Source organism: Cavia porcellus, unplaced genomic scaffold, assembly GCF_034190915.1.
Source record: "Cavia porcellus strain 051 isolate PalLab524CR breed Dunkin Hartley unplaced genomic scaffold, mCavPor4.1 scaffold_22, whole genome shotgun sequence".
NCBI lineage: Eukaryota > Metazoa > Chordata > Mammalia > Rodentia > Caviidae > Cavia > Cavia porcellus.
In genome coordinates, this window is record NW_026947505.1 from 6,801,266 (window position 1) to 6,814,209 (window position 12,944).

At 38.3% G+C, this 12,944-nt stretch overlaps 1 long non-coding RNA gene across 2 annotated transcripts in view; it reads left to right on the forward strand.

Annotated features, from left to right (window-relative positions):
* The window catches only part of LOC134472218 (uncharacterized), a 52,474-nt gene extending 42,164 nt beyond the window's left edge, over positions 1–10,310 (forward strand). For both annotated transcript variants that reach the window (XR_010042108.1, XR_010042107.1), the window contains 2 exons: positions 1,623–1,789; positions 4,466–10,310. This is a non-coding gene — a long non-coding RNA (uncharacterized LOC134472218). The remainder of the gene's footprint in view (positions 1–1,622; positions 1,790–4,465) is intronic.
* Positions 10,311–12,944: the final 2,634 nt, after the last annotated feature.

Below are 12,944 nucleotides of genomic sequence, written 5' to 3' on the forward strand. Positions count from 1 at the left end.
GGGCTGGTGCCTTCACAACTGAAGTAAGTGAGTTTTGTGGGCAGAGTCCTCATGGGCTTGTGTATATGAGACCCACATAAAAAGTAGTGCAATACTGTAATGAAAATTTTTCCTTCAAATAGCCCTGATCTGTTACTTAACTGACATTAAGCTTCAGTGCATAAAATAAAATTAAATGTGGTGTCAATAAATCCTGGATGTGTCAATAAAGAGCTGGAGATTGGAGGAAGATAGAGAGGACAGATGTCTAATTTCTGTCCTTTGTTGGGCCGTGGGTCTTTAGCAGCTATGCTCTCAGCTGTCAGAGAGAGGTTGCCGACTTTTTCCATCCTTTTATTCCCATTTCCTTTACCCCAGGAGAGTTCCAGAATTTTCTGTTTCTAGATTAGGAGCACAGATAATATCTTTCTTCCTGATAGAAAAATAATAAATAAAAAGATTGTCAACGATCTTCTCGTGATCTTGCGTCTCATTTTCTATATCTCATAGGTACTAGAGCGTGGAGATGATTGATTGGTCTGTAGATTAACAATGACCACAAACAAAAATTAAGCTCCTTCAGTCTTTGTGACCCCCCCTTCCTCTTCGTATCTCCTCGTGAGTGAGTCCCTGCTGGATTCGGCTGTGTTCCTCAGACACACAGCGGCTCATGGGCTTTGCTCCTGAGCCACCTCAGAGTGCTGAAGGCAGGGTGGCCTCATCTCCAACTTGCAAAACTATGGCAAGGTTTTTCCTCTTTTCTTTTTCAAGGGCAGTTCAATGCTCTGAAGCCAAGGTGTTCCCTTGCTGAGAAGCTTTAGAATTGTATGTCTCTTTCAAAATTATAGGAATTTTAATTTGCAGTAAAACCATATGAGTATGTTGTGGTAAGTTTTTGGCAGGATCTGGAAAATAATGGCTTCATTTAAACATGAATCATTAAAACGATGAACTCAATGCAGTCCTTACTGTTAGAACTGAGAGATTTCCTCCATAAAGCTCTCTGCCTTGCACAGACTACCAGTATGGAAGCCCAGAATTCTGTGAACGCAGAAAAGTTACATTAAATAGCATTTTCTTTTTTAAAAAATTATAAAGAACATATTTAATCTCATTATCTTTCTGAAGAAGTCTCAGGTTTCCAAAGCATTAAGAGACTCATTAAGACATTAGAAATAAATGTACCAAAAGGGAAAAAAAGGAAAAGCCAAAGAAAGTCGTTTCTCTCAAGGAAGACTTTGCAGGGAGCAGCGGACATGCGTGAAGGCCGCTGCTCCTCAGTGTGGAGGTGCTGGAGCTGGGCGCTTTGCTGGGCCCGGAGCTGCGAAAGTGCACAGAAAGCACCCTGTGGCCAACAGACCTGCAGTGGGTGATGCGGTGCCTGGGACCTGCGGTGACTGGGAGCCCCAGACGCCCTCTCAGTGTGCTTAGCTGCAAAGTCAAATGACACAACGTGTTGCTTCTGAGTCACAGAGATGGCAATGGTTCTTGTCAGATTAGGTTGATTTTTAAGCATGGGGAGACTTGTTCATCATTACATGATGAAAAAAATTAAAATGCTTTCCCCGCAGAGAACTTGAAAGTCTAAAAGACAACATGATTGGCAACACAAATAGTAACTTTCATTTTGCTTTTTCAAACAGGAAGTTAAAAGTTTACATCTTCATCCTGTCCTCTGAGAGTGATTCTGTGTTTCGGAAGTTCATGTTTGGAGATGAGAAAAAGAAGGCAAATGACTGTACTTCCATGTGGAGAGAGAATGGGGCAGCTGATAAAACAAATCTAATTATAAAAATGGATGAAAACTTTTGTAAGTTAAATATTTTTCTTTTAGGCTATGTTAAGCCAATTATAAAACACAGTAAGTCCCCCTTTATCTGTGGTTTTGCATTCTGCAGTTTCAGTTGCTTGTGGTCAACCACCATCTTAAAATATTAAATGGAGAATTTCAAAAGTAAACAATTTGTAAGTTTTAAGTTACACACTGTCCTGAGAAACACCACGAAACACTGTATCATATGGTTTCATCCAGTCAGGAAGGTGAACCATCCTTTTATGAAATGGATCCATGCTTTATATGCTACCTGCCCATTAGTCACCTGGTCACCATCTTGGTTGTTAGATTGACTGTCTTGGCATCACAGTGCTTGTGTTCATGAAACCCTTACATAGTAGCCTAATGCAACCTCACAATGCCTTTGTCATTCACTTCCTTTTGTCTCATCAGCTAGGCATTTTATCATTTTACATCACCACAAGAAAAAGGGTGAATACAGTATAATAGTAGAGACCATATTCATAAAATTTTTATTACCAATACGTTGTAATTCTTCTGTTTTGTTATTGTTATTAATCTGTACCTGATTTATAAATTAAACTTTACCAAAGGTATATATGTGTAGGAAAAAAACATGTTTCTTGGAATGTATCCCACTTAGATTAAGGGGGGGTGCTATATCTGAATTTCACAAGTTAATATATTTCATATTTTGATTAAGAAAAACATAAAAATTGGTGAATTTGATTCTTTCAAGTCAGAATTGATCACATTCCAATGTTCATATGAGGCATTTTTCATACTGAATGATGCCCAAGGAGCTGAGGAAAGCATTAAGTTGCTGTTCCCCTATAATAAAGGCGGACACAGAAGGTGGGTATGGGTTTTGAATGCTGGTTTAGAAACTTGCATTTTACTTTTGTTGTCTAGATTCACAATTCAAAAATCCATTGAAGGAGAGGCCAGTTTCCTGTCAGCTCCTTTCCTGCAACCACCTAGTTTTGCTCCTCAAAGACAATCGTCCTTATCACTTTATTTTACTACTGCAGAGGTAGTGTGTTATAAGCTTCATTAAAACAACAACAACAACAACAACAACAACAACAACAACAACAAAAAGCTCTTCATCTTTCTACAGCAGCAGGTCATAAAGCTCAAACTTTTCCCACCAGGGAAAGTTGTTTTGCCTCATTCTGGCAACAGAAAGAAGATATGCTCATATTTTCTTTATAAAGTGACCTTGCTCTGAAAAGCAGCTAGAGTCAACCCCATTTCCTGGAGAGGAAACTGGTTGTAGGATATTGTGTAACCTGCCTTGTCACACAGGTTGTTCCTGGTGGAGCCAGGGTTCCCGTCCTGGTTTCAGAGGCCCTTCCTCACTCTCCGCTGCACAAGCCCCACAGGGCCTCTCTAGCACCAGTTAGATGGTTCTAGGATAAGTGCATTTTAGTTCACAGTCATGCTCCAAGAAGCTCATAAAGAGAAAAACAAACAAACAAAAAACAAAACAAAGCAAACCCCAGATAAACAAACAGAAAAACAGCATTGGTTTTTGGTGCTTGATACAGGCCTGGACCTTGTTAGTTACCTTCTTCGTGTTCTCCTGCCCAACTCTGACAGCAAGTTTAATTCATGGACACGTAAGACATAGAGGATGATCAAAGTAGCCTTGCTGGAAGAGCCTGGAAGTTGTTCATCATCTTTGACAGTTTATATCTGAAAACGTTCTACTGTCTTTGTCCTCCAATTCCCAGTGCACCCCACTTCATCCTTGAGATAGTGCCCCCCAACAACCCTGGGCCAGCTGAGTTTGTCATGTGATTGACTAACTCCCAGCTGCCCTATATTTATTTTTAAATTAATGTTATTGGTACGCTTTTGCTATATATAATGATCACACTCATCCTAGGGAATTCATACCTGTGTCTAATATATCTTGATTCTTTTTTTCCTCATCCTTCCCTTCAGTCTTTCTTTCTCTCCTTATTTACAAAAGCTTTGTTTATTTTTTTGTTGTTGTTGCCCATTTTGATTTGGCAATACTCAGTCCAGTTTCTTTCAAATTTGACCATGATGGATTTACAGCATAAATTTTAGTATCACTTTTCGTCAGTAGTTTCTAAAGCATTAAGCAAGAGGGCATGCTGTTCCCCACTTGCTGCACCATGTCACACTGGAGTGCCATTAATAATGGGTCTGCGTCATCCATATGCTGCTATTCCTCCACTGTCTAAATAATTTTGACATTATTTTTAGTCCCTGTATATTGTTCTGAAAGTTACCAAAGAGTGGAAGAATATCCTTCCAAAGGGTGATCTTTTTGAGAATGGCTTTATTAGCCATCATCGTTCACAAAGAATCAAGTGATCTATTGCTTACACTTGATCCAGGAACACTAAAACAGTCCTTATAGCTCTCTAGGCACCTAAAAGTCAGAGCCAATTAATAAAAAGGTGTGTAGGATGTGCTGTTTTTCTTCATTGTGTTAAAAGCAAAGCAACACTCTTGACCCAGAGCAGTGTTTCTTCAGACTAAATTGGGCAGGCTTTTGAATTGCTTTGCAACTATCTCAAAGTTTATTGAAATATATCATCAAATGTTTTGGTTTTTCAGTTGTCTGATAATCATGGGAGTCATGCTCCTTATTTGCAACATTAAAAGAGAAATTATGTGTAGCTCTTCAATGTGTGTATCTTACTCTTCTTACAGGAAAATGTCTCAAGAAGACAAAGAATTTGTCCTAAAAACTTGGGATGGTGGTACGTCCGTTGTCAGGCTGAGCAGCACTGCAGACACATCTGCATTCTTTGACAGGACTGAAGTAAGGTGGGAGCAGTGGCAAAGGCCACCCTTCACCACTGGGAGCTGGACCACTGACTGCAGTACAGAATTTCCAGCCTATGCACACAGGCCGAAACATTTCTAAATATGCCCCGGCGGATGTTCACACGTGCTATTATGGGTGGAATGTTTGTGTCTCTTCAAAACTCCTACAGGGAAGTCCTAACCTGCAAAAAAATTGTATTTGAAGGTGGGCCTTTGGAAGGAAATTAGGCCAGAATGAGGTCACAAGAGTTGACCTGCTCATGGTGGATTAACATTCTTTTAAGAAGAGGAAGAGGGACCACAGCTGTTACTGCCTGTACTATATAAGACACAGTAAGAAGACAGACATTCATAAGAGAGGAAAAAAATCTTACTAAAGAACTAAGTTGTCAGCTTCCTTGATCTTGGATTTGCTAGTCTCCATACTATAAGAAATACATTACTATTGTTTAAATCACTAAGCTTATGGAATTTTGATACAGCAACTAGAAGCCCTTTGTTCTCTGATGCTACTCAGTTATTGAGGTTTTACCTTTTCATTTAAGCTTTTTACCCAGTGTTTCTGTTTGCCTTGATTTGGGTCTTGTCTTGCTTATGACCTAGAGATGCTACCAGGTCAAAAGGCTTTTGCTGTTCAGTGGAAAATTTCTTCTCCAATATTTCCAAGTTTAAGACTGATGGTAGATTTCCCTAACAAGGAATATTTAGTTTTCCCTATAATTATTCATAGTCTTAATCACTGACATTGTCTTAAAATGATTTCATTTCTTCTCCCTTGTCTGTGCTTCTCCAGTGAAATTTGAGCTCTGTGAAAGTTAGGACTTATTTTCTTCTGCTTTTGCATCTCTAGTCCCTACACCCAGACCCAACAGGTACTGAGTAGATGATTGAATAAGGAACAGCCCTGGACCGTGATAAAGGTCAGTAGGGAAGAAGAGGACCTGAAATGCATAGCTAGCTTGGCCCCTGAAAAGAGCAAGCAATGCCCAGTGAAATCCGCAAGCTGGAGTTTCTGTAGCAGCTTTACTTTTAACTGCCAAACTTGGAAGGAACCAATAAGTAACCTGTGGTGCTTCTAGATGATAGAATGTTCTTCAGTGCTGGAAAAAAAAATCAAGCTATCAAGCCACAGAAAAATATGAATGAAACAACATTGATTATTACCAGGTGAAAAAGGAAATCTGAAAGGTTTCAAACCTTATGATTCTAACTATATTACATTGTGGAAAGAGTAAATTATAGAGAAATAAAAAGGTCAGGGCTTAAGAGTGCTTAGAGGACAGGAAGCAATGGAACGAGAGAATAGTGAAAATACTCTATATGACACTACGGTGAAGGGTTATGCCATCACCCCTGAACCCAAGCCCACTGAGTACGTAACACCTCAGATAAAAACTAAGTCATCTGTGGGCTCTGGGCCACAGTGATGCATGACATAGGTCCACCAACTGCAAAAAGTGTAGTAATCTGGTAGAGAATACTGATGATGGAGTGTGTGTTTTTTCTCTGTTTTGCTGTGAATTTAAAGCTGCTCTAAAAATAGTCTTTCAAAAGTTAAGAAATTCTCTGGATGATGTTTTTCTGAGGGTGCCATTTCCATCCCCCTTTCCATTTATTATCCTGGATAGTATCACATTCGTTTTCTTGCTCTGCCTCAATCTGGATGTTGTAAAATGGCAAATAATGGTTTTAGGGAGTTTATGGGGGAACGGCGTGGCCAGTCAAATAAATTGTAATTTATATCAACAATTTAGATTCAAAACCAAGGAAAAAAATCTAACACAGACAGCAATTATATTCTCAGATTTTCCTTTGTTTAGAGAGACTGTAACACTAGAATCCTGAAACAGTTACATCCAGGAAAGAGGGGAAAAGCACTTCTTTAATAGGCAAGTTCGAGATCTAAATAATTACCTTGTATTATCATATAAACTTCCATGTGGATACAAAGTATGGGAAGAGTATTTACAGATTTTCATAATTTATTGAATAATTCAATTTTTCCATGTGGCATCCCAGTAATTTTCTCACTGAATAAGAACAATTAGTTACAGTTGGAGGAAACCAACTTAAAACAGGAAGTGAATTATAAAGCAAATAGATGATTTTAATATGAAGAGATATAAAGGGCATATTCTTTGTGAATGACATTTGGTCAAGGTTAAAATTTCCAGCAAAGTCTACACATTTGGAGTGATGCAGGACTTTTGTGGGGTTCAGAGGCAAGTCAAAAATATAAATGTAGGAAATTTGTAAATTTGTCTAAATGGGGATAAAATGACAACTGTAATATTTGAGACATGGTCGGTAACAGCAAAAACTAATATTTATCAAGAGTTTCCCATGTGCTGGCTGCTCCTCCAAGCACTTGGCATTTGTTATTTTACTTGGCCTCACAGCCACTATATGTAATTGGCACCATTAGTATCTGTATTTCACTAATGATGAAACTGAGATAGGGAGAGGTTAGTGTGTCCACACCGTAAATGGAGCTGGATTTAAATCTGGGGAACCTGACTCAGAACTTGTGTACCTCACCACTCCCAGCGAGGCCTCATCAAATGCACAGAAGATGAAAAGAACAGAAACCAAGAGAGAATTTAAGATCCAGAGCATTGCTTAATGAGGGAACATTCCTCAGCAAAGAAACTCTTCCAGGAAAGAACAAAACAAAACAAAGCAAAACTGGGCACCAGGAGGGGTGTAGAAAAACAGAAGTCCGTGTCATGCCACTGGCTTATAATGAGGGTACATGCACATCTGCATTATCACGGGCAGTTTTGGTCAGATTAATTTTAGAAAGAATCAATAGAAAGGGATGGGCAATCAAAAATGGCCAAAAAGATGATAATGGAAGTTTGAGGAAAAGACTATCATAAAGAGTATTGATTGAGAATTAATAACCATGAAATCGTAACCAAGAAGACTAATGGTATGAAAATTTACTCAGAACATATTTGACAAAGTAAATTTAGAATATAAAAAGAGATATCGCTGAACTCATTTACTAACAAACCCATGGCATTATTACTCCAGAAGTGAATATGGCAGAATATATAACACTTTATCAACAAATTAGTAGGAATTATTAGGAATAATAGTCATTTAGGAATAAATGACTAAAGAGAGAGATGGAGCCAAACCCACAAAAGCCATGCAAGGGAAGGGGGGAAATGAGTCAAACCCAGCCTCATTTTTATTTTGTGTTTTAATAAAAAACCATTCTACAGTAGTCCAAAGTGCCTTTGAAGTTGGACCCAGCTTCATATTCCAGCTCTATACTTCACTGAATGGTTACTTAATCCCCCCAGAGCTGTGGTTTTGTCACCTGCCAACTGCAGATAATCATACTTCATTGAGCCTGGCATGTAGTTGGCACTCCAAAAATGTTGGCTGCTATTATAATTAAGATGACTCCATGAATGCCTGCCTGACACGCTCAAAAAACTGTCTGTCTTCCACTAGTTGAAGGATGTTGAGAGTTTCAATTTTATTTTACTCTGAACTGAAATTCTCTGGCTCAGCTTTGAACTTATGCTTACATTTCCATTAATAGCTTGAGGAAAAGCTATGGTGTTTCTTATTCTTCAAAAAGTATACTTTTGCAGTAGCTTACATGTTATTTGATTCCCTTTTTTTTTTTTTTGGTGGCTTGCCATGTATGTAGTGATCATTTGTGTATTTCTTTGGAATTGTGTTTTGGTGGCCTGATTTGTTTAGAATGGTCATTTTGTGCCATGATGGGAAAGAAGAGAGGTATTGCATGCTTCTTGAGAGTGGGTTTCTTTCTTATCTCCCAGGTTGAGAATACTTGAGTCCAAGGACCAAGCATATTGTAAGAAACGACTATTGCGTAGCAATTCTCCAGTAAGCCTTTTGCAATGGAAATGACAAACTGGATGAAAGACAAACTAGAACGAGTTTGTTATGACTCATAGGTTGCCCCGAACTTCAGAGTCCCTGCCTGTTCGGCTCAAATCAAACATGTCAGGTGATCCGGCCACAAGAACTGAGTGTGACACTGATGTACCCTTCAATGAAACAAGGTCAGCAGTCAGAGCTGGAGAGCTACACTCTGCTGAACTCAGCTGTGACAGTTGCCCAGAAAATTATAATTTAAGAAATTATTTCCTAAATCTCAACATTTCTTATTTCTGGGCAATGACATTTTGAAAAATATTCTTTCTTTAATTGCCTTGTAACTAAGTGACTCTTTTAGAGACTACAGCAAGAAAAGATGGAAGATGGGCCTAAGAGAGACAAGAAGAAAAAATTGCCCAAGATTTTGAAATTATCTCTTTCCATGTCTATTACAGTGTTAAAGAATAATTTTAAAAAGAGCACCAGCCAAAAACAATTTATAATGCAAAGCAAATAGTTGATGGAAATCTGTGATTATGAGTATTAATGTTATTTTTGTAAACTGACATCCACCTTAAAAATGCAGCTTTACAGAAATTTATCAGCTTGAAAACGTTTATAATAAAGTGCGCTCACCTTACTCTGTTTTCTTAAAACTTCAGCTTTAAATTTTCTGACTACAGTTGCTATAAGGAATGAAAGTCAGTGAAGAACAACATTATCTTATTTAGTCTTTAAGACCTGGTGAAGTACATTAACTGGCGTTTAACTGACGCTTTTTTTTTTAATCAAATAATTTTTTAATGAATAAGGGAGAGGATGAGATAAAAGGGGGCATAACAATATAACAATACAGGTTAAAGCATGACACTTTCAGCAACCTAGTGCTTCACCACCAAATAACCCGACTTAATGGTAGTTACCATAGTGTCTTTTTCTTTGAAATATTTGAATATAACTTCATAGGGATTTAGCTCACCGGCATAAGTGCCTGCCTTGCAAGCAGGCAGTCGTGAGTTGATCCCCGGTAACGGTTAACTGACGCTTTGGTTCTGGGGGCATATACTCTTAAATTGTTGGTTTACTCTGTTAACAATGGTTGAAGAGATGGAATCCCTCAGAAATACAATCAATCTCCATATTTGTTTTAGAGTTAAAAAAGAGAAAATATTTTAAATCAACTATATAAATAAATCAGAGAATTTCAACTAATAATAAAACTATACTTTAATGAATTTGTTTATATATACATAAAATAGCTAAGATAATTATATGACTAATTCTATTAGTTCTTGGAAAAGAACAGTTAATACTCATATGATTAAATTGATTTTGCATGTCAGTATCTGGTAATCCAAGCAACTCTTCTGAACATAACAATTTGCAATATTACAACAATTGTTAAATTCCTATCATCTTATTTTGAAAGCCTATCTTACTATTATTTTGAGATTTTGTTGTTGTCATAGTTGTTTATATGTCTCTTGTTTTTTTCTTCCTTTTTTTCTCTTTAAAATAAAAAAATGTACTTTAAGAAACTCAGGGGACTGAAATGTACATTTAAGCCATGAGCCTTCAAACAAATACCTTACATGACTATTCAAAATTATCAATGACAAAGATCATCCCTTGGCCCTGTATTCCTTGTATCCATCCCTGCCTTTTAAAAAGGTTGGTTTGAAGACATATTAGCACAAGAAAGAGGAAAAATATTGACAAGAAGCAATAATGACTCCATTCAGAGTGCTAAGTCTAGACGTTTGTAGATTCTCTAGGTCCCACAGTGGGGGTAAATTTTTGGTTTGTAGTAGGTGTAAAATGTTGTAATTGGAGCATATACAATATACAAATATCTGAGTGCTTTTCTTGGACTTTTTGTATTCATTTTTAAAAAATTAACTTCAATTTGAAGAAGATACAATTGTTTGCAAATACTCCAGCAGGGAAGGAAAGATGCAGAGTGACCCTGCCTTCTCCCTGTGTATCTGGTTTGGGATGGTCTGCTGATTCCTGCAATTTAAATTCAAATTCCAATTTCCTTGCTTCAATTTAACACCAAAAGTTGCCAGTTGAATTCTCCCCACCCCTCTCTGTCCAATTTAATGATTTTGTATATTGGGGCTGAGGATTTTAGCTCAGCAGCATAAGCGTCTGCCTGGCAATCTTGAGGTCCTGAGTTTGATCCCCGGTAAAATTCTGTATATAGAATTTGACCAGCTCCATCCTTTTCTTTTCTCTGATTTAACTGATAAGGACTAAGTACCATAGTGTTTTGAAGGGTTTTCTGTTTTAATGATAAAAACATTTGTTTTTTCACCAAAAAACCATTTGCTTTGATTCTGGCAAGGCTCTAATCTTGCCTTTCTGACTCCTGAGTCTTTGTGTCCTTCCTTTCCCTGTTTCAGGAAGAAACAATTAAGCAATCCTGCCATGTTTCTTTCGAAAGTAGAAAAAAATGGAGCTGAGTCACACTGCACGGATACTTTTCCTGCACTTCCTCAGAACACTGAATTGAAGCAGAAAGCCTGAGGGTAACCCCTGGGAAGAGAGAACTGTGGGAGAATGGAAGGTTGAAGGAAAATAACTTCTTTCTACACAAACACTCCAATCTTTCTGCGTGTGTAGTTTAAAAGCATGGAGTCATTGGAGTGATTTTAGGGTTAGGTTGCAATTAGCTTATAGCAGATTTTTTGATTAGACTCACTGAATAACTCCCTTTTAACCTAAATGGCAGGCGTGTCCATGGGATTAAACAGGAGAAATTCTGAGCCTTCACGATCCATTTCTCTGCTGACATCAGAACCATTGCTACCTGGTTTCTCCATTTGCAGAAGCCCCTAGAAACACGTTTGCTTCTAAGCCTTGGGCTGCTGTGGGAGTTGCACATTCCCATGTCCTTAGGTGCCCTGGGATGGGCAGCCCGGTATGTCCAGGGAAAGCTGCATTCCACTGAATACAGCATCCACACCCAGGCCGCACCTTCAGTGTCCTGTGAAGCTGCAGGGAAGCAGAGATGAGGTATAGTGAAGTGAAAAAGAGACCTCTCTTCTCCCTCCAAGGAGGATAATCAGTGTCTTTCCATGAGTATTACTATTTTCTTTTTTTTTTTTTTTTTACTTCTGATGAAAGGAACACGGAACCTCCTGATCTCCTGTCTCCTTCAAGACCCCGGAAGGGGCTGAGAGCCATTTCTTCCTAGAAAAAGTCTTTGACACTAACTGCTACCCAACTCAGACTTCCTTCCTGACTAACCCACAATTGGCTAATTTATTTTTGTTTGTTTTCTCATGTAGCTGGCTAAGGTTCTGTTGTATCACTGCTCCATGGTGTCTCTTTAGATTGGCGGAGTCTTCCTTCAGGCACTGGACTCTAGGAGCTTTGGAACATCTTTCTAGCTTTTAGTAGATGTGCACGATTGTCAACTGCATGAGCAAAAACTGTGGGAACCACAAAGCTATTCTGACTTCCTGAGTGCCCTAGTGAGCTGCATTTATGTTGCTTCAGATAGACCAAGCCCAACAGTTCTTAAAGTAGGAGATGCTTTGAAGGGCTTGGGGGTCGGTTGGGGGAGGAAAACAATGATAGAAATCCTGTTCTGGTAAACAAAAGTATGAGACTTTGAAAGAATCAACAAATTAAAAACAAGCTGGCAATCTCTGTTTTGCTGCACACAGAGCATTGTAAACCCAGGTCCAGTGCAGCTGAGCTTTTATCAGAGTGAGTAGTCACAAATCCAGTTGGGTCGGTTTCTGCAGGTATTTTTCTTCCATTCTGTGGAATACTTGAAGCCGTAGCAATCTAGTATGATCTGTACCAGTCACGTTGACAGTCGTTGTTGATTTTATTGTTTGTGTGTTGCAGAGGGCTTCACACATGCTTTGAAACTGTGAATACTGGAAGTTAAATTTATCAGCCTTCACTTTCTTTTTCATAGCTATCAATGACTATATGCACACACACCGATGTGTCATGTACATTATGAAACAATACACACATAAATCAAGAGGAGAAAGTATAAATAGACATGTCAATATTTCCTTCCCAAACCTGAATGGATCCTGCTGCAAGCTTTGCCAGGGCCATGCTGTCATTTGAAAACTGCTGTTAACAGGCAGGACTTCCCTACCCATGACTCAGTGATCTGAACAAAATCTGAACTCTGTGCCTGGAATTTGTGCCTGGGGGTCAGTGGGATACAACATGACTACAAACTGCTCATTATTTGCCTGGGCCTTAGTTTACCTTTCCTGATGGCACAACCTTATTTATGTCACAGAACTGTAGAGATGAATGGCTCATATGCCTGACTATAAGAGTTAAGTCATTTATATGTTATATAATATATTATATATTGTATATTTTATATATATTTATATTGTATATTATATTCCTTTGAACCATTTCAGCTTTCCAGGAAAATCTTACTATGTAATTAACATGTGTTGATTCTTCCATTAAGTTGGGATACTATTATCATCTTTGAATTGTAGAATTTTAGCAG